General features: G+C 38.7%; 1 long non-coding RNA gene across 1 annotated transcript; it reads left to right on the forward strand.

The window, feature by feature from the left end:
* The first annotated feature begins 1,118 nt into the window (after positions 1-1,118).
* LOC116597383 lies at positions 1,119-15,481 on the forward strand. Its single transcript, XR_004288580.1, has 3 exons — positions 1,119-1,938; positions 3,416-3,511; positions 15,340-15,481. It is a non-coding gene; the product is annotated as an uncharacterized LOC116597383 (long non-coding RNA).
* The last annotated feature ends 8,558 nt before the right edge of the window (positions 15,482-24,039 follow it).

Genomic DNA, 24,039 nt, shown 5'->3' on the forward strand with positions numbered 1-24,039 from the left:
GGGAGGAGGGGGCGCGGGAGCTGGGCTAGAGCTTACCTAACAGGTAAGATCGACCCCTAGAGAGGGAGGTTTCTAGTCCAACCTTTTTCTCCCAGAATATATAAAAGCTAGATTTCAGTTTCAGGGTGATAGGCCACAGGGAGGAAATCTGTGTTTTTATAAGGTCTACTAAGGGACTTCTGGGCCAGCCTTCCACCTTGGAATCCCCGAAATCACTGCAGGGATGTACCTCGAAGGAACAGAGGGGCGCCCAAGGGCATATATTGGGGGATTCTTGTCTCTCCTAAATGAAAAGAGAAATCCCGGCATTGTGTCCTCTGTCTGGCTCTGTGGGGCTAGCCGCTATCAATTAGGGAGAAAATGTAAATATTGCGGCTCCCCCCACCTTCTTCCTAGGGAAGGGGTGGGGATCCACAGGGGTAAAGTCTTAGCGAGAAAATGAGATGCCCCTTATCATATTCCGGAATTTATCTGTATTTTTAAAAAGATGTTAGGGACCTAGAGAGGGTTCATAAGGCCAAAACCCTATTGTGTAAATATTGGCTTAAGTGTTTGTTTCACGCACAGCTTCCACACCCACTGAACCGCCCTATAAAATTTTTACCCTTGACCACAAGGATAATCGGGAGAAAACAAGGATCGTGCCAGCTCGACGCTAAGGGAAAATGGGTACTTCACGAGTAGAACAGGCCAGCATCCTGTATCTACTTGAACAGACTCTTACAGTTACCTTGGGATATCATTCTCACCACAAGCAAACGCTCGCCAAAGTTGTTTTTTCTTTTTCTTTTCCTTTCTTTCTTTCTTTCTTTCTTTCTTTTTTTTTTTAAAGCTGACCTATAAACAAGCAGTGTGTCCCTTGCTTGTCCGGCTGGCAGTAAGGACCCTACGAAGATGACGTTTGTCATTTGGTGTAGTGCTGTCTTATTTATCCCCTCTCCCCATTCCTGGCCGTTTTGGGGTTTCCATCCCCTCTCCACGCCGGAGACCGTCCTTTGCCTCCAGCTCTCAGACACTGCGGGATGCTCGCGGCGAAACGCAGCAGTGGAAGTGCTGGGCATGCTCGGTGGCCCGGCCCGCTGGGCGGCGAGGAGCGCGCCTGGGCCTAAAGCGGGGGGTGGGGGCGGGGGCTGTTTCTTGGGGAAGCCTGCTGATTGGTAGGCCTGTCTGTCTTTCAAGCCTTGCATTGCAGGAGGGGAGGTGGGGACAGAGGGTGAGGGTACCAAGGTAGGTTGCGAAGCATAGTGAAAAAAAAATAAAAGAGAAGAACCATAGGCGCCATTCAGTGGCGTATGATACGTGAATTGGGGGACCCGGCATCTGCGGAAGTCCGGGAGCTTCTCATTTCTCCTCTTACCTTCAGGCTCCCCAACATCATGCGGGCTCATCTAAACCTGGTTAATCTATAATTTGTGTACACACTGTTGAATTGAGAGCCCGCCCTTCTCTCCCTCTGACAGCTTGGTGATGAGGGCACACGTGCCCACTACAGCAAAGCTATAAATAGCAGATTTTGGAGCTGGTAACGAGGCGGTAACAACAGGGGCCGAGCTGCTGGGAGCATAGCTTGCTTAATGGGGAGCATGGGAGGGGGATGTGAAGCCAGGAAGACTGAAGTTAGTAGTAAAGTGTAATCGTGTGGGGTTTTACCCTTGGCAAGAAAAAAGCAAGATAAAAAGGTTGTTTTTTTAGTAACGACGTAATCTAAGGCCAAAGGGCTTTTTACAGGTTTGATGGTTAGCGCTGGTTGAGTGGAGGATATTTCACATAGTGCATAGACTTTAACTTTTCAAATGACCTTCTTCCTCCCCCCCCTCCTGCCCCCCAAACCTAAAGGGAATATACCTGTATAGAAACCAAATATTCGTTGCTAAAAGGAGCAGAAGGCAGGAAGATCAATTTAATTTGCAAATGTTCTGTAATAACCTTCACAGAAAGGTTTGTATTTTAATCATATAAAACAAATTATTACATAATATAAAAATCTTTTTAAAAACTATGCCTCAGTGGGAAAGGGTTTCTGCCCTAAAAATTCAATTTCAGGGCTAACATGTTCTATAGAAATCATGCAATAAGCCAGATTGCTGTGACAAATTCTGTTCAGACCAGCGCGTTTCAGGGGGAGGGTAATTGCTGATCATGGAATGTTACTGCCATTTCTTCCTACTTTCTGATGTTTTACTACCAACGTTTAAAATGGTTGGTATTTACTCTAATTATACCATAGTAAGTTGATTTGTTCTTCACTTTTTTTATTAATGGGTTGAGATAACTCTGGAAACGCACATGTGGTTCATATAAGATACAGACTAGAAAGAGATGCTTTTGTGGAATCTGAAGTAGTTTGGAGCAGGTACAAGTATTATCCTGTCACCGTACGCTAAATTAGTCTTGTGGCATACTGTAATGAAATACGCTGTATGAAACATTAAGTCCTAGCTGAAAATTCACAGAAACCAAAAAGCAACCTATTACCAAATATATTGCTCAATGCTGCCATCTATAGGCTAGAGATTATTTGTGTACTAGACTAAAGTGCATCTTAAAACTGAAACAACTGAAATGGCTCATCAGAACACTGGGACAGTTATGTTGATATTCACAAATAAAGTTATGATTTTAGGAATTAAAACTTAGTATGCCATGGATTCACTATTGGGCAATATGTCTAAAATTATCTTTGAAGTGAAAAAATTGATCTATGTGTAATGCTATCAGGGACATACACAAACTTTATAAATTATTGCATATATCCTTAAAGTGATCTCTAACTAGAAACTTATTTTGGTTATTAATTAATATGTTGTAAGTTAAACATTTTATATTTTGTCAGCATAGAGAAGTATAAGTTACTGTCAAAAATAACAGAAATTAGATTTGAATTGGCTGAAGGCACAATTAAGCATTTGACAATTAGAAAGTATTTCCTATATCAAAACATGTTCTACTTAAGATAAATAGCTTGTACCTTGCGGAGCTGCTTATATATTGTCATCTGTAAAAAAAAAAATGGCAAATTAGAATGATTATTGAAGGGAAATAAAAACTTGCCAATTTTCCCATTGTAATATCTATTTTTTATTTTAAGATAGCTTCATAGTAACAAAAATTTGAATGCCTACTCTGCAGGGTGATATGAAATATATAAAAAAGACAGATTCTTATAGTTTTCATGAGATATTAAGAGATACAAAATAAAGATGAATGATACCCAATATAGTGTGTGTGTGTGTGTGTGTGTGTGTGTGTGTGTGTGTGTGTTAAAGGTCAGATACCGGGTATTTACCGAGAGCAGGTGGAGATCATGGTGGATGAAATAACTAAAGAAATCTTTGTGAGGGAGAGAAACTTTAAGCTTGAACTTGAAGGGTGGCTCTCACTTAGGTAAGTGATAGGCAATTTTTTCCTCATTCAGGTGCTGTGGAGTACCTCCTTTACCAGGCATGAAGCTGGGCACTGAAGATTTAGATTCCTGACATATGACCTTGCCCACAGGAAGCTTGCAGTAAAGGTGAGAAACAAATGAGTACAATTACAGAGCACTATGATCTCTCTTTTAAAAAGTAGGCACAGCACAAATGAGATCCAATAACAACCTATCACCTTCTGATTTAAAAGTCATCGATTACAAACAATATGATTTGGGAGCCTGGAGATGCCCCTCCCTTAATAACCTTGTTCTCTCGCTCCCTCTGTTTTAGATTTATTTATATATTTTAGAGAGAGAGAGTTTGCTCCCTCTTTTTTAGATTTATTTATATATTTTAGAGAGAGAGAGTTCGCAAATGGGAGAAGGGGCAGAGGAAGAGAAACCTCAAGCAGACTCCCTGCAGAGCATGGAGCCCAACTGAGGGCTCGATTCTATAGATTCTACAACTCATGAGATCATAGCCTGAGCTGCTGAAACCAAGAGTCCACTGCTTACCTGACTGAGCCCCCCAAGTGCCACAACCTTGTACTCTCTTGTAATTAAAATCTCTCCTCCTTTCAGATTAAAAAAAAAAAAGTGAAGTTGGGAAATTGACATTGATCTAGAAAGACGCATTGGGCTTGGAAATCTGCTAGATGAAGGCTTCCTAAACCTGAGAATGTTGTTAAAGCACGGGTTCTGATTCAGAAGGTCAAGGGCAGGCTGCTGTCCTACATTTCTGACCCATTCCCAGGGATACTCATTCTGCCTGTATGTGTGGGCACCACCTTTTCTTTAGCACAGTTTCAGATAACTAATAATTGGTCGAAAGGCATGAGAATATGCTGCTGGGAAATGCAAGCCGAGTACTTGCATTTCAGTATTCCAGACATTCCAAGAGAACAACAGCAATAAAGATTCTACTTAACTGAGGCGCTATTGCATTGGGCCTTCTCTCTTTTCATTCACAGGTATCAAATCTTTCTGACAAGTGTGAAGAGTTATTGTCTCTCTTAAACACTTGTGTGAGTGTCTTCCAAAGTGTGATTAAAAATGTAGAGTTCTGGCTACATCCAAGTCCTACAAAACCAAAATCTCTTAGAGAATGCTGAACCCCCACCATCTGCATTTTATTTATTTATTTCACCATCTGCATTTTAAGCAGCATTCCAAGAGACTCTTATTCACACTAAATTTTAAGAATCAGTGGCTTAGATACAAAGGAAAATGTTTAATTAAATATCTTGGGAACAGGTGAATGCACAACCCTAGCCAGTAAACAAAAGTCTTTATCTGTGGGCTATTTACTGTATCTGGGGGGGAGCAGGCAGTGACCCAGGCCTGGTACGTCTCTTGAGTCTTTGAGAAAAATCAGTTACAAGCAGTCAGCCAGTGAGAATCCAGTTCTGCTCTGATTTTTATTTCATCCTCCCTCTATCCTAGAGAACTCAGAGAAGATCAGCACACTGAGAACTAACACAGGATTTTAGAAAGGTGCTAATACCCACAACAGACTATTTCAAACCTTTTGCTTTTTTCAGTATAAACAAAGCATCAAATAAACAGATGACTGAGGTTAGAAAAGAGGGAGAAAGTGAAAATTCTATGTCACTATTTAATTCTTCGATTTTGGAAATTTTGTTGATGGGTGCTTTTTTTTTTTTTTTAGGTTAGTCCCTCATCACACCTATCTAAAGGACTTGCTTTGTCTTTTTAAAAATTTTATTGATTTAATATATTTTCATTTTCTATATTCTTTTGTAAGAACTGGAGGTTTGCCGATCAATTTGTCATCTTAGATAATGCTACCAAGTCTTTTGGTCACTTAATCCAAGGAAGGAATCCCCAGCTGTTTCTTGTATTCAAAGAGACATCTGTTCTATCTAGAAAAGCATGTGCCTAGAAAGATATGTAGACTTTACAACACCTCTTGTTGGTTTCCCCCCATTGTTCATCTTAAAGTTGTCTTTTGGTACAGTGTGCTTAGTCTAAAATTTGATAACCAAAAAATGTCTTCAAAATAATTCTGCAACTTTACTTGTTTTTTAATAAGAACGTCCATAATGATGAAGTTGTAATGCCTTCTATTGAGTAGTCAGGACCTGGAGGTAAAATATTGGTTTTCCTAACGAAGAATCCCCAGGACTCCCAAGACCCCTCGCTTTTCTCCCACCACCCCCCACAATGGGAAGATTAATAATCACATCTTTTATTTCTTTTCTCCTTTTCCTTCTCCTTCTTCTTCTTTTTCTTGAAGTAACTCTTCAAACTGGGGCTGGCTTATGATTGCAAGTTCCTTTACTTAGTAACAAAAACCGGGGATGCCTGGGTAGCTCAGCTGGTTAAGTGTCTGCCTTCGGCTCAGGTCATGATCACCGAGGTCCTGGGATGGAGCCTGGTGTCGGGCTCCCCATTCAGTGAGGAGTCTGCTTCTCCCCCTAACCCCCACTAGCTCTCTCTCTCTCTCTCTCTCTCATATAAATAAAATCTTAAAACAAAAACAAAAACAGAACCCAACTGATTAGAAGTTTAGGAACATGTGTGGATTAGGAACATGTGGGGTTGATTTGAACTCAAGACATGTAATTATATCGGTAGCTCTGGTGCTGCCTGGTGCGGTTCTACATGTGGACAGAGGGTCACCCACATCAGAATTACCAGGGCGCTTGTTGAATGTGCCACTCTTTCTATCCCACCCCTGGCTCTACTAAATTGGGTGCTCTCTAGGTTAATGTGCACTTCCCCCATTGAGTTTTTAAAGATTTTTTAAAATTTATTCATTTGAGAGAGATACAGAGAGCAATCACAAGCAGGGGAGGAGCAGAGGGAGGGGGACAAGCAGACTCCCCGTGGAGCTGGGAGCCTGACATGGGACACAACCCCAAGACCTGGAGATCATGACTGGAGGGGAAGGCAGATGCCCAAATGGCTGAGCCACCCAGGTGCCCCTCCCCCATTGAGTTTTATGTGTGCTAAGATTTGAAAACCACTCGTCAGCCTAAATCTAAAACCATATATTTTAAATGAAAATATTATATGAAATACACAAGAACTAACTTTTGGTCAATAGTTTTATTCTGAAATATTCTACTGCAGTGACTTAAAAATTTTTTTTTTTGGTAAAAATTTCATTATTTACTAGAGTGAGTGAGAGAGAGGAGAGAGGGAGAGAGAAACCTAAGCAAACTCTAGGCTGAGAACAGAGCCCGACATGGGGCTTGATCTCACAACCCCAAGATCAGGACCTGAGCGGAAATCGAGTTGGCTGCCTAACGGGCTGCACCATCCAGGTGCCCCATGACTTAGAAACTCCATGACACCTGGTAAAAAATATTTGCAAACACATTGTACATCAAGCCCTGTACATATGCAGGCAAGTGCCTGAAATACAACCTATCCTTGTGTGTTGCAGTGCACTCAAATCTTTTTACTCTTCCCTCTCTCTTTCTCATGCTCTTCTTCCTTTAATGCTTGCTAGGACCCACTAAATGAGTTTCCCAGCACATGAAGGTGTCGCTATCTGCAGTTGTCTCACTATATGAGTGTTTCTGAATTCCAAAGCAACCATCACTTCTAGTTCCTTCGCTGTGCTATCAAGTCTCTTAAGGAGGAAATGCATATCTTACTTCCAAAGGATTCTAGTTCATTTAAATTTATACTATTTTTAGTACGAACCAGATATGATTTTTCCACTACCTTTTTTCTTAAGCTGAAGCCACTCTGTCCCTGCTAAGCCATGAACTCTGCTACACTCGAATTTTCCATGCACCTTAACAATAGAAATCTAAATACAGGTGAAAGGCGAATTGAGAACACAGTGTAATTCAGTTACTATTTTCTTGAAGATTACAGGCATTTATTATCATGCCCCCATTTTATTCTCTTGTAATATTGAGTGAATGCCATTTACCTTGCCCTGTGTATAAAGCATTTGGGGGAGAGAGGTGAAGTAGACATAAGTGCATGTAAAATATATTCCTGTAATTTTATATTTTATTTACCACCAGTTTTGGATTGAGGCTACATAGGAAAGGGACTCTCCTTTTTTTGTTGTTGTTGTAAAGGAGATATATTTGAAAATGAATTACTTATTAGTAATTAAAAATTACTTTCATTGACATAAGTTTCATTAAACTAGTTAAAATGTTAAATGTCATTTTCTAACCAATTTACCAAACATAAATTTCTCCAAGTCCTAGGAAATTCAGTTTTTAAGGGCTAATTCTCGTTCATTTACTCAACAAATATTTATTGAACATTTACTATTTGTCAGTTGCTATTATAAGAGCTTGAGACACAGCACAAAGCAGATAGGTATCTGCTCTCAGTAAGGGAAGACAAAGGGCAATAAAACTAAACATCTTAAATGATCAGAACATCTAGTATGTCAGAAGGTGATAAGTGCTATGAAAGAAAGAAAAAAATAAGTCAAGATTAGGAGGTTTGGGAGTGCTGGTAGAGGGTTGCTATTATAAGTAGGTGATCCATCCAGGTACATCTCATTCAAGAATTAACATTGAGATCCAGAGGAGAGACCTAATAACCAACTGGAAAATGGTGAACTGTTTATGCAGAGGAAATAGCCAGTGCAAAGGGCCCAAATTAGGAACATGCTTGGCACATTCAAGGAAACGGTGAGGAAGGAGGAGTTGTTGAGGCCAAGTGGGGGAGGGGAGACTAGGAAGAAGAGAGATTGAAGATAGCACAGTAGATAAAATCAGAGAAGATCATGTGGGTCGTTTTAAGGACTTTGGTTTTTACGCCGAATGAGATGGAAGCAGCTGAAGGATGTTTCACAGAGCATTGGGAGAATCTGACTTATATTCCAAAGACCCATTGTGGCAGTTCTGTTGGGAACAGACTGTCAGGGGAGAAGAGACAATAGTGAAGGCAGAGGTGGAGAGAACTGTTAACAGGCTACTGCAGAAATCTAATCAAGAGGTGGAGATCCAGCTGGCAGTGGAGACGGGGAAGAAGTGGTTAATTCTGAGTATATTTTGAAGGTGGAGTAAGTAGGATTTGCAGGTAGTTTGGATGTGACATGAGAGAAAATTGTTTTTTTGATCTGTGCAACCAGAAAGTTTAAGTTTCCATCAGCTGAGGTAGTGTGTCAGTTTTCTATTGGTGGATTAACAAATCACTCCAAAGGAAGTCTCTTAAAATGTCAGCTGCTTCATTATGCTCAAGGATTCTGTGGGTCAGGAATTCAGCCAGGACACTATGAAGATGGCTGTCTATGTTCCATCATGTCTAGGACCCTGAATGGGATGACGTGAATAGTTGGGGGCAATTTGAACGGTTGGAGCCTGGAATAGTCTGCAAGTGTCTTCACTCCTATGTCGGGCACCTCGATTAGGACTGAAAGTCTGGGTCATTCAGAAGCCTTACACCTGCTCTCAACATGTGGCTAGCGCTTCTCTTGGCATGAAAGCTAAATTCCAAAAGGATCAAGGCTGCAGATGGAGCACCCCAAGAGCAAACATGCAAAGGGGGGTGTTCCAAGAGAACCAGACAGAAGTTGTGTAGCCTTTTATTACCTCATCTCAGAAATCATAGAGCTTCACTTCTGTATGTACTTGGTTGGTAGAAGCAGTCACCAATCCCTGCCAGATTAAAGGGGAAGGAACCTGGACCATATTTCTTCCTGGGAGGAATAACAAAGAATTGTGGCCATTTTTTTAAAGTACCACAGATTGAATGACTGTGAGTAAACAGGTACAGGGATGATAGGAAGATCAGGAAGATTCAGTTCCTGATTGAAGAGAATGTTGATTTTCAGATGCTTGTTGAACCCTTAAGTGAAGATATCAAGCAAGCATTTGTATATATAAAGTTGTTGTTGAAAAGGCTGGCCTGGGCAGAAGATGGAAATATGAGGGTTGTCAGCATATGTGGAATTGAAAGCCCTTGATACTGGACAAGACCACCAAGAGACAGAAAGTAGAGAATATAATAGCATAGAGGAACCAGCAAAGGAGACTTAGAGTGACTACTGAGGTTGTTCTCTTCAAGGAGAAGGGAAAGTACTGTACCAGCAAGAAGAAGATCAACTATTGAGTCAATTGCTGCTGCTGATCCAGTCATAGGAAACCTCAGAATGTGCACAGGCTTCAGCCTTATTGTGTTTGTGTTATATGTGAGACCAAGCAGCATGATCTCAGGTGCACACAAAATGCTTGGGATATGATTTGATTCTTCAGGGAAATCACTAGCATTCAACCCATTCCTCACATGAATATAGCACAGTAAATGTGTATAGAAAAATCTGTAGGGCTTACCTGGATAATTATGGCAACACATTTTATATTTCCTAAATAACTCTAACTTGAAATATTTCCATAGGATAAAGGTATTGAAGTATATTTGTTTGATGTTATATTAGATAATTCTTACCAAGGCTTTCACCTTCTTATCTCTGACACCTAGACTTCTAGACATTTCTTAAAATTCAGACAGAAGGAGGTAAGGGAGGGTGGGAAGAGAAGGAGAGAGAGTCATAGAAAAAATTTCCAAGAGTATATGCCTTAATTTTTTTTACCAAACATTTAAATAATATTTTTAGATGAAAGCTTATTTCTAGAAACTTACTTCTAGATTAACCAAATTTTACTGATTAAAAAAAATTTCCCAAATAAATGATAACTCTTCCCTTTATCTTGAATTACTATTAAAGATCAATGGAAAGTAATACAGTACATCCAAAAAGCAAATATAATGCTGGCACTTAATTTTAAGCTGGAAAAATAATAAATAAAATCTTATGTAAAATAAATCAATGCCAACAATATAATTATGTGAGATAAAAATGACTGTGTCATTGATAGGCACACAATCTACCAGAGTAGAAACCATACCTCTTAGAATCTTTATAGAACTACAGAACAGACTTAAACACAGCTTTGTGAATTATGAGACTTTATTATTATTTTAGTTCTGCAGTTTTCCCACCCTAATATAAAAGTGAAAATAAAGAGAATCCATATAATTTGTTATATGTCCACTGTGAATGACAGTTTAACTATCCTGCCTCTACCCAGTGATGACTGTCTGATTCCCCCACGTGCCCGTGCTTGTGCTGACATTTGTACACACACTTCCCACAAAACTGCTTGCTCTTTCTGTTTGGCCAAGGTTGATCGTTGTTGGTTACTGAGAGTATTTAAAATTAATAAAAATATTTTCTTTTCTCTCTCAACAGCTTCCTCCCTTTCTCTATTCCCTTTTCCTCCTCCTATCACATTTCAACTAAATCTAAAACAGTGCACTATGTGGTAGTTCAGGACCACGGAGAGCGTGACCCAAGGGGCGTTTCCAAAATATCCTAGTCATGTAGGTGGGGGAAGAGATGATTCTGGAATTGTTGCTGGACATCTTTCACTTAAAGGACATTATTATAAAGAATAACAGTAACATTACAACTCCCTGATATTTAGGAGGAATGATTTTTCTGGACATTCTACCAGTGCTTTCTAAACTTCTCGTTTGAATTCCGTCTAAGGAGAAGATTCCAAAAGTATGGATAGCCAGAGATTCCAGAGATTGCCAGTGCAAAACATCTTTTGAAGTTGTGTGTTTACTTTGCTACCTTTTCTCCTTTCTGACAGTTGTGAGACCCACCAGCTTACCACTGAAGAAAATTGAATTATATAGAGATTGACAGAGTTGTAATTGAATAGTTAGAGCCATGTGTACAAGCTCTGGTCCTAGGTCTCTAGAACTGCTCTAGAACCTGCAGCTCATCCTTCAATTCTGTGAACCACTCATAATTCATTCAATCATTATCCTTCCCTCTCTTTTAATTTTCCTTAATCTAGTTTCACTTGAGTTTTCTTACTTCAAACTGGACATGACCTATTAACACAGATAGGTAAGATTTAGAAAGACAAATGAGAACAAATATAATTCTAGGCTAGGAACAAATAAGATTGTAGTCAAGGAGGGAGGAATGCAGCTTGGGTTATTCTGGGATAGTGAGAAAATTGGCTTAAGAATATTGAATGTTTTATAAGGAATGTATTTAAATAGCTTCTTTATACTAAACTGAGTAGGAGTATGAATTCTTTCAGCCTCTTCAGAAGGCAGTTGAACAAGGGCTATACAGATTTCAAATGCATATAACATTTGACCCAGCAATTCCACTTCTAGAAATGAATTCTAAAAAATAAACATATAAGGATATTCATCGAAATGCTCTTCTGTCATAGAAAATAACTGAAAACAACATACATGTCCATCAGTAGAAAATTTGTTAAATCTACATATTGAATTACTACAATGTCATTGAAGATAATTCAGTAGATCTGTAGATTACATTATGGAATCATCCTTGCAGGAAAAAAAATGGTAAGACACAAACTAAAATAAATGCTATCTTTTTTTTTTTAAGAGTACATGTATATTTTCATACAGAAAAATTCTAGAAGGGCAAATAAGAAATCATAGCATGGTTTTCTCTGAAAGAAAGACTTTTTATCCCGTATTCAAGCAATCTAAGATTGTTTGCTTGTCTTTGCAACAACATTCACATATTACTACTTGAATTAAATTACTATCAGTAAATACAACAAAGTAGAACAATGAAAATTTTAATGATATATAATGATTATCGCTTGCTTAGGAATTTCTATGTAGACATTGTTTTAAGCTCATTAATATATTATCTCAATTGATCCTCACAGCAACCTTCTGAAGAGGAAAACATTTCCTCAAATTGTACTACTGGAGGTAATCAGGCTACTGGAACTCTAAGAGTCATCATGCCATGATTCCAAACTCTGGCTCCAAAGCCCTTGTGTTTCTTCTTTTTGCCAACCTGAACTGCCTCTGACTTTGTTGTTGTACCCCTGGGGACTTATTTCTGTGGATAAAAACTAAATCTCCAAAGCACCTGTGTGGCTCAGTGGGTTAAGCAGCTGCCCTCCGCTCAAGTTGTGATCCCGGGGTCCTAGGATCAAGCCCCACATTGGGCTTCCCTGCTCAGCAAGGAGTCTGCTTCTCCCTCTCCCCATCCTCTTGCTCATATTCTCTCTTTCTGTCAAATAAATAAATAAATAAAATATCTTAAAAAAAAAAACACACACACACTAAATCTCCCTGCAGCCTACCAAGGATATCCAATCAAGATTTTCTTTGAAATGGCTAATAAAACAAATCACTAAATAAACTTTCCCTTCTGTACCAGGTGCTTAGATGTGGTGTAGAGATTTTCTTAAACTGACAGCCAAGGTATACACCACCTCATAAATTTTATTAGGGAGCAAAATTATGATAATGGTTTCTCTCTCCAGCACTGGAAGACATTCAGTTGTTTAATCGGGATAATGACAAAGTTGAAATTTCATATTGACTAGATCACTCTTGTAGTTTTGAAGGAGGGATTTAGAAGAGAGGAGATTGGAGGCACAGATGTAGTTGACATGGAAATTTGTTGGGTATTTACCCAGCATTGTGTTTCTCCATCTTTTATCAAGAGCACCCTTATATTCCATGGGTCAATTCACAGTAAGATTATTAGTTGAGATCTCAGATCTGGACTGCCTTGGGTCAACTGACACTGCCACTTACCATCACTGTAAATGTTGACAATTAATTCAATTTCTCTCATGTATCAGTAACATGGAAATAAAATAGTATTTCACTGAATCATTATGATGGTTTAAGCAGATAGAGCTTATGAGGGCACAGTAAATATTAGTCGTCATCACCACTGTTATTGTTGTCCTCAATCATGTGTTTGGAATGGGATTAGTCCCACCACTCCTCATCTCCACCCAACTGTCAATCCCCACCGCATTGCAGGACAGAGTCTACCACAGAGTGGCAAGGATCACAGAAATCCCATCCTTCAAGAAGGGAGGGACAACACTTTGTCAGTTTGACACTCTTAACTTATTTTATTTTTCTTAAATATCACCAGACACATTGTAGTCTTATTTATTCTCAAAAAGTAGAGAATGCATGGTTTGTTCACTGCTGTCTTTAGGTGAGCAATAAAGAAAGGTGGCTGAAGAAAGCATTTCTGCCAGGGGACTATATGAACAATGGTGGAAAAGTCATGAAGAAACATGGGCATTCCATGTGGACTGGAGTAGGGGAACATGTGGCTGGTCTATCAATGAAATCATGCATGGAAAGTATTTAGCACCCAGTAACCATCATGATAGCCATGATAAGAAGTGGCAAATACAAAATCTTTGAGAGAAGAGTGTTCTCTTCATTTGAGAATCATTCAGGACATCTAGTGCCATGTTCTTGTTGTATACTCACCTATAGAACAGAATGCCATCATGTAACCTTACGGCCCAAACAGATGACTGTGAATGCAAACAGAAGAGTTTGGGCTTGTTTCACTCATAAAGAAGAGCACTGGGTATGAGAAACAGGCAAAGAGACATGAGCAGATCCAGGGAATAGAAATGGGCAGGGGTAGCCTAATTAGGAGTCCATTTCAACAGACCTAATGAGATAATGCAGTTCAGGGTTAGATCTGTGATGGTAGAAATGAAGAGGAAGGAACAGATACCAAAAAAACCAGAAGTAGAGACAATGGGTTTTGAAAACAGATTGGATGTCTGAGAAAATTGTGAGAGACGTCAAAGCTGACTGGAATTTTAATCCCCAGTGACTGGGAGGCTGGTGGGACATTTGTTTTTCCCCTCAGAGATAAAAGATTCTATTACTCATAGAAAAGGCAGGAGCCAGAAGTTAGCAGGTTTGCACCAGTTCCCTATAACCCCCCCCCGCCCCCCGCAAGTCCACCGGGGAACACAGGAGTTTGAGATGGATGCTGCACATAAGGGATGGGGGCAGGTTGGGACAGGAAAGGAGCTCAGGCCCCCAGCCCAGCAAGCAGCCAACAAGCCACCCTCCCGTCCTTGCTGTCCCCCAGAATGGGCAGTTAGGACAGTCATGCTGTATGTCCCTTGATCCCGTAGTTGCTTTTGTAACTAGCTACAGAAACTGCTCAGCATCAGCAATTGGAGAAGCCTGTTGCAGGCTGACCACTCAGAATTTTCTAAGACTTCTTCCTGCCCGTGGTTGATGCCCCTTTCAACACCATTCTATTAAAGTGCATGCATTGGATTACTTGTTAGGTATAACTGGCTTGAATTTTTTTTCTTTTCTTGCCCCAAACTCAACCACATAAATTTTTTTCTTCCTATAATTCTTATTCATGAAATCTAATTGTTAGGTTATTTTGAGGGCATTGGCTATCTTCATGTAATTTCCCATCAGTAATTATGTGATGAGTTAATTTTTGTGATGGGCATGGTTGAAATTTGTTTTTCTAATTTCTAAAATCACATTTCATCATGAACAATTTCCTAGAATCTGCCTTCTAGAATCCCACTTCTCATCCAGTTTGGGGATTCTCTTTTCTTTCTTTCCTTTTTAAAAAATATTTTATTTATTTATTTATTTTGACAGAGAGGGAGGGTACAAGCAGGGGGAAGTGGCAGAGGGAGAGGGAGAAGCAGGCTCCCCGCTGAGCAGGGAGCCCGATGCAGGGCTCAGCCCCAGGACCCCAGGGTCATGACCTGAGCTGAAGGCAATTGCTTAACCGCCTGAGCCACCCAGGTGCCCCAGGATTCTCTTTTCTAAAATAAATATCCATATAACAGATAATACAGTTACTATATATTTCATCTAAGCTTTAAAAATGCATTGGATATTTTACTTTTTAATTCCTCTAGGTAACACGGAACTCTTTTGAAAATATTTATATTGTATTAATAGAAGCACATCAGGGTCGACTGAGTCCAAGTCCATGAACTTTACCTACATAACAGAAAGCAAAAGTAAAAATTAGAACTTGCAATATCTACTCCACTTCATTAACTCTAGTTGAAGTTATTTCCACTAAGCGTGTTCCATGGAAGAAAAACTCATTTGAAGACTCGTCACTCTATGTGTCCCTCTTTCTATCCCAGGTGCTCAACAAATGGAAGCGCGAGTTCTCCATAAGTTCTTCAGAGGATAATTTTCAGGATTCTGGCAACCAAAGGTTAATTTTTATGTCTCTCTACATTATATTCACAGTTTCTTCAGACATTAAAATAAAAGGTCAATCCTTTGGGGGTGAGGGGAATAGAAAATAAAAGTGGCTATTTATAGCATAAGTTCTTTTTATAAATTGCCCCTGCTCTGTGTCTCTAGTTTGTGAGTGGATGCTGATGGCTTATCTATTAGTGTGCAGGTGGGGTGGCCTATGTCAATGCATCTGGCTTCAGCTAGGAGGTGAATTCGATAACATTATGCTGACTTGCAGGCTACAAAGCCTCTGCTGAAGGGTCATCACATCTGGTGCATGATTTTATGTCTGTAGCTAACCTTCTTTTCACCTTCTTCCCTGCGGACTTCTTAACTTAGTATTTCGAAAGATATTATACAGGGCTATCTTGCTGACTTAGAGGAGGCAGTGACAAATTTAATGTTACTTCACCTCTGTAGGGGTGAATTCAAGACCCATCACTGTGTCTGGGGCCCTAATAGCGTATTTGAATATTCTGATCTACTGCAAGGCTGGTTGCGTTAACTAGAATAGCATGGAAATGATGGAAAAAGACAAGCTGTGCAAGAAATTATCAGTTTATCTTCTGAAGAAGGTCACCTTGGCGGCCAAAAATTTCTTTTGTCTAACAATGCGTGGAATGGTTTAAGAAGCAGCTTATTTATAGTCTAAGCTAAGCGATGAGTAGTCTCTTAACTGTGCCCCGTACCCAGGCTCTCTTGTCAACAGGGTACGAATACCACAGAGCAAACACGGGTCTAATGATTTTTCCTGATCTCAATGTTTTTAAAAGACAACTTGCATTTTGGTTTATTTTTCACTGAAACAACATAACAATTCACATTTTAATTGTGGTTTTCCCTAGACACACTAAAATGTGTAGTTCATTGAACGTGTCAGTCTATTCTGCATCTAATGTTTCCAGTGTCTAAAATGGTGTGACTCTAACATTTTCATGATACTATTTTTGTCCTGGGTAAGAGTGCCTAATGAGTCATATAGTCCTATAATGTGTTTATTTCCTGAATTTAAGAACAGGTGAGATCCAAAGTCATAATTTTTGGCAATGGGCTCATTTGGTCAATGTCATCTAATAATTTTCTGAGAGCTAAAATTTAGTCAAATTACTGGCTTGCCTAAAATGCCTAGTGGGTTAAAGTAAACGATTGCTTGGTTCATCAGAGGTAGCATGCTTAGTTGACAGTGTTCTAATTAATACATTATAATAGTCAATCAAAAATTACTTACTGGGCACCGATCAGGTATATTACACTGATACTCATTAGAGAGCCAAGAGGAAATAACCCACTAAGACATTAGCTAAATGAAGACATATACTGAGGAAGCTAATGAGGTAGACATTTGTTATTACGAAGTATCAACTTGTAATATTGGAATTGGATGACCCAAAAGCACAGACATGTTCTGGATCACCCAACCAAGCAGGGATCCAAAGGATCCAAAATTTAATCCTCTTTACATCAGAGCTGTCTCTGCCTGGGAGAATAGAGAAGATAGAGTCATGCCGGCTGGCTGGGAAGTGACCACACGGCCTGCATATTCTTTAAGTGGGGAAACTCCATTAATGGCTGCTCGAATTATCTGGGGACTGAGGTGCTTGCACAAAGTCAGATTTGCAGGAGCCACCTGAGACCTAATTAATGTAAATCCCGCATGTGCATTTTAAATAAGCTCTTTAGTTAATTCCAGAGGATGTGGTGTATAGTTCATGTATCAAGAAACACACGGTATGATTTCCTATAGATTGCTAAGCCTACACCATCTTTCCTGTTTGCTTTGGTAAAATATAACTCAAGTGCATTTTTAATGTTATATAAAGGCTAGTAAAGAAATAAAAAGACTCAGAACCATGAGCTCGCTTTCAGGTACTATTCCTACTACTATTTGCCTTATTCCCTTAAATCAGAGGTGGCAACCCGGTAGCTTGTTCACCAGATGTGGTCCAGGGTGGTTTTGTAAATTGGCCCAAATAGCATTTTTTAAAATTAATTGTCAACATTAAACATTAGAAGATGATCCATTAAAATTTGAAATTCTAATTTCTCTTTAAAAATCTAATGATCTGAGCCCCGATTCCCAAATGGCCTCAGTCAGCCAAAATGGAAAAGCAGCTGCCCCTCTAGATGGCCGGTTTGCCATAGTCCCCTGGCTCCAGATCATCTTCCTGACACCATGGCCAAGTGTCAGGTACCATTTGTCACCACGATGTGTCAGGCTCTTTCCTCCACCCAGCTTGCTTGACTCCGTATCACCGGCCTACCTCCTCCGGGCACTGGAGTTTGTGACCTCTGTCTGAAGAGTACTTCAGAACCAATTGCTTTTGAGCAGTATTTGATGATGAAGACAGATATTCCACATTCCGACTTGTTCTAGTGCATTCCCCTGGGATGGCCAGGCTCTGCTCCAGGGCAGAATCTGGGCTAATTCATTTAAAGATTGCCCATTAATCAAAAGAGGGTCTAATCTAACTCGTCTTTCTAAGAGGCTGCACAATTTGCCACATCTAATTGATGTGCATATTTTATTTTGTGAATATTTTTTTATAGCCAAAAGAAAGATACTGCTTATAGAGACTGTTGTTTTATAGGAAACACAGTTGGTGACAATAGTTGACCAAAAAATAAATTAAATAATTTTAAAAACTACTCTTAAAAACTCCCCTTAAATCAATCACATGTGGTTAAAAGCCCAAGAATATTCAGTAAGCAACCTGTCTTATATTTCTTCCATAAAAATATAGTTAAAATATGTGCTATTATTTCTCAGTAGGGACTTCAAAATTAAGCATTATGTTGCCTTTGCCCAAGATTAATTATAACCTGGCACTGGAAAAATCAGCCTTTCCTTCACTATTTTTTGTCCCTTAATTATGTGCACTGAAAATGAGTCTCAAGAAAATTTAAGGTAAAAACCTGTTAATAAAATACCAAGTCAAAGTTTAAGTAAGAAAACTACTTAAGCTGTTATTTTTTTGCCTGCAAATCAGGTCCCCCTTTTAGCTGGGGCAAGTGAAGGTTTGTGGATGAACTCATGGTGTTTAGGTGCTTTAAGTTTAGGTGTTTAAGTTTGGGTGCTGAGCCTCTCACTTCTGTCTCTGTGAACTTGTACTAGTCATTTTGTTTAGGAACTCTGTGTCCATAAAATGAGAGAATAGTCCTACTTCAGAGACTTATTAGAAGGAGAAATGAAGTTTGATGAGTAAAGTGCATGGCACAGTTTCAATAAATGACTTAATCTGATTTAATCAGTGATTTCATCAGTGATTCTTTTTCTGATATTACCTAAACAGTATTTCCCCCAAAAAGAAACTAGTCAATCCTTGTTTCAAGTTTTCTCTTAAGGAGCTTTGTTCACTCCACAAAAGGAAAGGCGAATGAATATATTATCTATGATACAGCATTGTTCAGGCTAAGAGCTAGTCATTATCACCTAGGCTCATGCTGATTCATCCGTTTCTCACAGGCATATTCGAAAGAAGTCCACAGAGAGGTAAATATATGTTTTAAAAATTAATTTTTAATTTTTGAAAGTTAGATCAGAAAAGCTATTAACACAGACCGGAAAAGGAGTTGCTGGAAAGTTAGCTGTTGTTCCAAAGAACAGTGCTGAAGAAATGGGACCTGTTAACTGGTCCAGAAAGGCGGGCACCCACATCCCCAGCCTCAGTCAGAACTTTTCTGCTCTTCATCTAGGCTTTTCTTCCTCAAAGCAGAAAACTGAATATGAATTATGCCTCAGTTAATTTTTTTTGAATCCTTAACTCTGTGCTAGTCACTGAGCTGTACATTTCACATGCCTTATTTCTGTCAGCCCTGGAAGGAAGTTTTGCCCCAAGTAAGAGGTTAGTACTTTGTTTATATATTTTTATTTTTTTTCCTCTATGACTTACAGGTTCTCAATAGATACAAATGTTTTAAATTTATATTGCTTTATTTTTCGAGTTATACATTATTCTGTAACTTAGATTTCTTTGTGCAGCGCTTTAACTGCCTCTCATCAAAACACAAGACATATATATTAAGTAATTGAGAGTTGTACTAAGTATATTGAATGCTTCTTGGTTCTATTTTCTTCATTCTAAAATATAGCAAAACTGTATGTTTTATTTCTTTTACTTTACTATCAAAGTTTTAGTTAAACTCGTGTAAGTTTTTAAAATTTGAAAATTACGGTGATTTTTTTCATCTACATCTTAAAACTTTCCTTTGGCTCAGCAGCTTTTACTTTTAGTCACATTTTTAAAAAAAGATTTTATTTATTTATGTGACAGACAGAGATCACAAGTAGGCAGAGAGGCAGGCAGAGAGAGAGGAGGAAGCAGGCTCCCTGTTAAGCAGAAAGCCCGTTGCAGGGCTCGATCCCAGGAACCTGGGATCATGAGCTGAGCTGAAGGCAGAGGCTTAACCCACTGAGCCACTCAGATGCCCCGCTTTTAGTCACATTTTATATTTTTTTGCTTCTTTGACTTTTTTTGGTGTTTTTTGCATGCTATTTATTTTTTTTCCTTCCTCTACATCTTAGAATCTTAAAATACTTAAGCTGAAAGAGAACTTAGAAATAACTTCATGTGATTTGCTCCTCTTACAGTGGAGAAAATGAAGATTCTGAGGGTCTGAGCAGCTAACTCAAGACCCCAAAGCAGGAAATCATATTCTGTGCCCTTTCCAATTTTCAATACTTTCTTGCTCATTCTAAGTTAGAAACATTAGAAATAAAAACCTGGGTTTTTATTGGGTGGCTAAGTTGGTTGACTGTCTGACTCTTGGTTTCTATTCAGGTCATGACCTCAGGGTCATCAGATGAGAGCTGCACATCCGGCTGCACGCTCAGTGTGGAGTCTGCTTAAGGCTCTCTCTCTCTCTCCCCTCTACCCCTCCCCCTCCTCAAATAAATAAATAAATCTTGAAAAAATTTAAAAAAAGAAACAAAAACCTGTATCAGGCCTTCAAATAGCTTTAAAGGTCTACCACAGCATGTTGGACTCATCCCCACCCCATCCTTGATATCTTGTTCCTTATGGATTATATTACAGTAATTCAAACAATTAATTTTAAGGTTCTGGGCTATTAGTCAAATGAATTAAATTTTGTTGGACTGTTTGTTCTTTTGTGCACATGCAGAAAGAAGCACTTACAAGTCATGTTGCAGTTCAGCCCAAAGGGTCAATTTGCATTTTGTTTTTTTTTTAAATCCAGGTTGTGCTCTACGTAATACTTAAATGTATGGTCTAGAATAGAATGGATGTCAACACTTCTTCACAACTGGGCCTCATGGCAGTTGGATGTTTGCAATGTAAAATGAATAGAATAGTGTGCTAGACTGACCCTGGAAATTTAAGATTAATAACCTTTTTCTTAGAAAGCAAATCTTGTTCTAGGAAATGCATACAGAAGCAAAGGAGGATCTTGTCTGCAATTTACATTAAAACAATTGAGAAAAATTGTGTATGCACATATATTAATATATTAAATCGATTTATATATAAAGACAGAAGAGAGAAACAAATGTTAATACTTCGGACATTTTGTGAATATACAGAAATTCTCTGTACTATTTTTCCAACTTTTCTGTAAAGTTTGCAATTATTTCAAAATAAAAAATAATTGGCAGCATAAAACCCTGTATAATCTGACATCCACTTAAAGACTGGCATGCTTATAATTTAAGAAAAACAAACAATTACCTATAAAAAAACCTTTTCTGCTTACATATAGTTAATGTTCTCAGACAAATGACAGTCTTTACTTATGTGGTTAGTGCTCAAAAACACATATCCCCAGGGAATAAATACTTTGATTGGAAATCAGTTGTGTTAAATTAAAACACAAAAAGACAAATCTAAATGATGTGAAGCAGAGCTCTCTGTCATTATAGGTGATACTGAGAACTCCTCCCACCCCGTGCTCTGCCCCATGGTTTCTATTTTTCCTGCCTATTGTAATAAATGGGGTAGAACCTTAGCAATAATTTTTTAAGTTTTTCAACCATGTCCTTGGTCTACCTGATATCCCTCTGTGTATAGTTCCTCTCCCAGGCAATACCCAGGACTCCATGCACTGGGGGACAGGTTGACCCACCAACTTTTCACTGACATTCATTCTTTTCTAAGTGCTCCCTCAACAGTGCTCCATTTTCAACATGTTATGTTTGAGTGTGGTTGGAAAGGCCTTTTCAAAGTGATTTTCATTGTTAGTAAGCAGTGGCAGAGGTACAGCTATGTATGTGTACGTGGGTGTGGGCAAGCTTGTGTATGTCCAGGGTAAGTCCTAAAATGACTTGGGCTACAGGCCAACAGGAAGTTGGCCTAAATACCTGAGTCACCTACTACTGCTATGATCATAGCCTCATTTCCCGTTTTTTGATGTGAATTCCTTTTTGGACATTTTTTTTTCCCTAGCAAGAAAATTAACAGCTCTTCCTTTTCTAAGAATTTGTTATCTAAATTAGTTTTTCATAAAGCACATGTTCAGTATTCATGATACATTCTGCCAGATTTGAGGAGATATGATTTAGGGGGTCTCCTGTGAGGTCCCAGATGGCATGTAGTAGAAAATATGATTTGGCAGATAGGAGTCAAACCATTCATTGCTGTCATGGAAGCATCAGAATTTTAGCTGATATAAAAATAAAAGGGGCATTTGCAATGTAAAAGAAAAATACTGTCAAAAATAATTATTAAAATAAATTATTTAGGATTTATTATTTGAAAGAAACAGGAACTTTCAAACAATATTCTCCTATTACTCTGTAAACATAAAAATATTGGGGCATCTGTAAGCCCAATTTAATTTTTAGATAATAATCATAATGAATGAAAACAAGATTAAGATTCATCCAAAACAATAGAAAAACTACTTTTCAAAGTAGAAAAATATGGTAAATTGAAAGAAAAATAATCATTCAAAATAATTTTGAAATGGATAATGAATGGTTGTTATTTCCATTTTTAATAGTTTGGATAATTAATAAAACAATGAAAACTTTTAAGCATGTATACAAATAAAAATAAAATTACCTCTTACATAGATGATTTTGCATCTAATGATGCACAGTACTAGATATTTAATATTTAGAAGTAGAAATAATAGAAAGTTTGAGCCATCATTCCCTCTACTCATTAGGTATATAAGACTTGATAAATTACTTAGATTCTCTAACCCTCTGCTTCCTCATTTTTATTATTATATTCTAAGATTTTTATTCATTCATTTGACAGACAGAGATCACAAGTAGGCAGAGAGGCAGGCAGAGAGAGAGGAAGGGAAGCAGGCTCCCCGCTGAGTAGAGAGCCCAATGTGGGACTCGATCCCAGGACCCTGGGATCATGACCTGAGCCGAAGGCAGAGGCTTAACCTGCTGAGCCATCCAGGTGCCCCTATTATTTTTATTTTTTAAAGATTTATTTACTTATTTTAGAGGAAGAGAGAGAGCGTGCAGCATTGGGGGGAAAGGCTAGGGAAAAGGGAAAGAATCTCAAGCAGATTCCCCAGAGTGTGGAACCTCACATGGTGTTGACCTCAGAGCCCTGAGATCATGACCTGACCTGAAACCAAGAGTGGGACACTCAACTTACTGAGCCACCTATGCACTCCTCTTCATTTTTAAAAGAGAGGTGAGGTGTTGAGACACTCAACAAATCATAGCTAATAGTAGTTATGACAGTGAACATGCTTTGTGTATTTGTGTACTTTGATAAGACCTCAAAATGCACTAACTTACATAACAAGTGGAGGTCATAGTGCTGATAAAAGTGAAATTTTGTAGGATGTTAGAGGCTTAATAAAACAATTTTACAGTTTCCCAAAATAATATTGAGTTGTAGGAAATAAAATCTGTATCTCAAAGTCTTAGCAGGAGTAGGTCAAGCATTGAGTTAAAATTCAGAGTATTTTTTTTTTAATTTATTTATTAGAGAGAGGAAGAAGGAGAGTGGGGAGGAATGAGCTGAGAGGAGAGGGACAAGCAGACTCCATGCTGCTGCTGGGCCGGACATGGGGCTCAATCCCACGACTCAGAGATCATTATTTCAGCCAAAACCAGAGTCCAATGCTCAACTACTCAACCAGCTACCCAGGTGCCCCAAAGTTCAGGGTATCTTGAAATAGTCAGGCTAAAGGAGCTTTAAAAAGTACTCAGCCACCAGCTCTTCCACTGAAGCACTATCATTGATGGTGGTGAGATGATGATGGCCTCCAACCATTTCCAGATCTCCTAGGAGTCCAAGACCCAAGACAGAACCTTTAACTAACAGATTGCGTGTTATATTCCTGTCCTCTGGTGGTTACTGGAGTAGGGACAAGCAAATTTAGGTTTATTTATCTTCTATGGGGGGGGTAATTACTTCTTAGACAAAAATTTAGACAATACATGAGGAGGGAATGATGTTTTATTGGTTTAATGCCCCAATATAAGAAATAAAATAGTCTGTTTATGGTATGATTGGAAATCAGGAAGTGGCTGATCTAGGAGCAGGAGTTTAAGCATTAAATTGTAAGTTTTAAAATACCTGCAGAGCAACATGAATTATTTTGTGTTACCACAGCTCTTCTCAGTTATAGTAGACTAACTGAGAGTCGATTAGTGAAAATTTATATATAAT

Source organism: Mustela erminea, chromosome 8, assembly GCF_009829155.1.
Source record: "Mustela erminea isolate mMusErm1 chromosome 8, mMusErm1.Pri, whole genome shotgun sequence".
Taxonomy (NCBI): domain Eukaryota; kingdom Metazoa; phylum Chordata; class Mammalia; order Carnivora; family Mustelidae; genus Mustela; species Mustela erminea.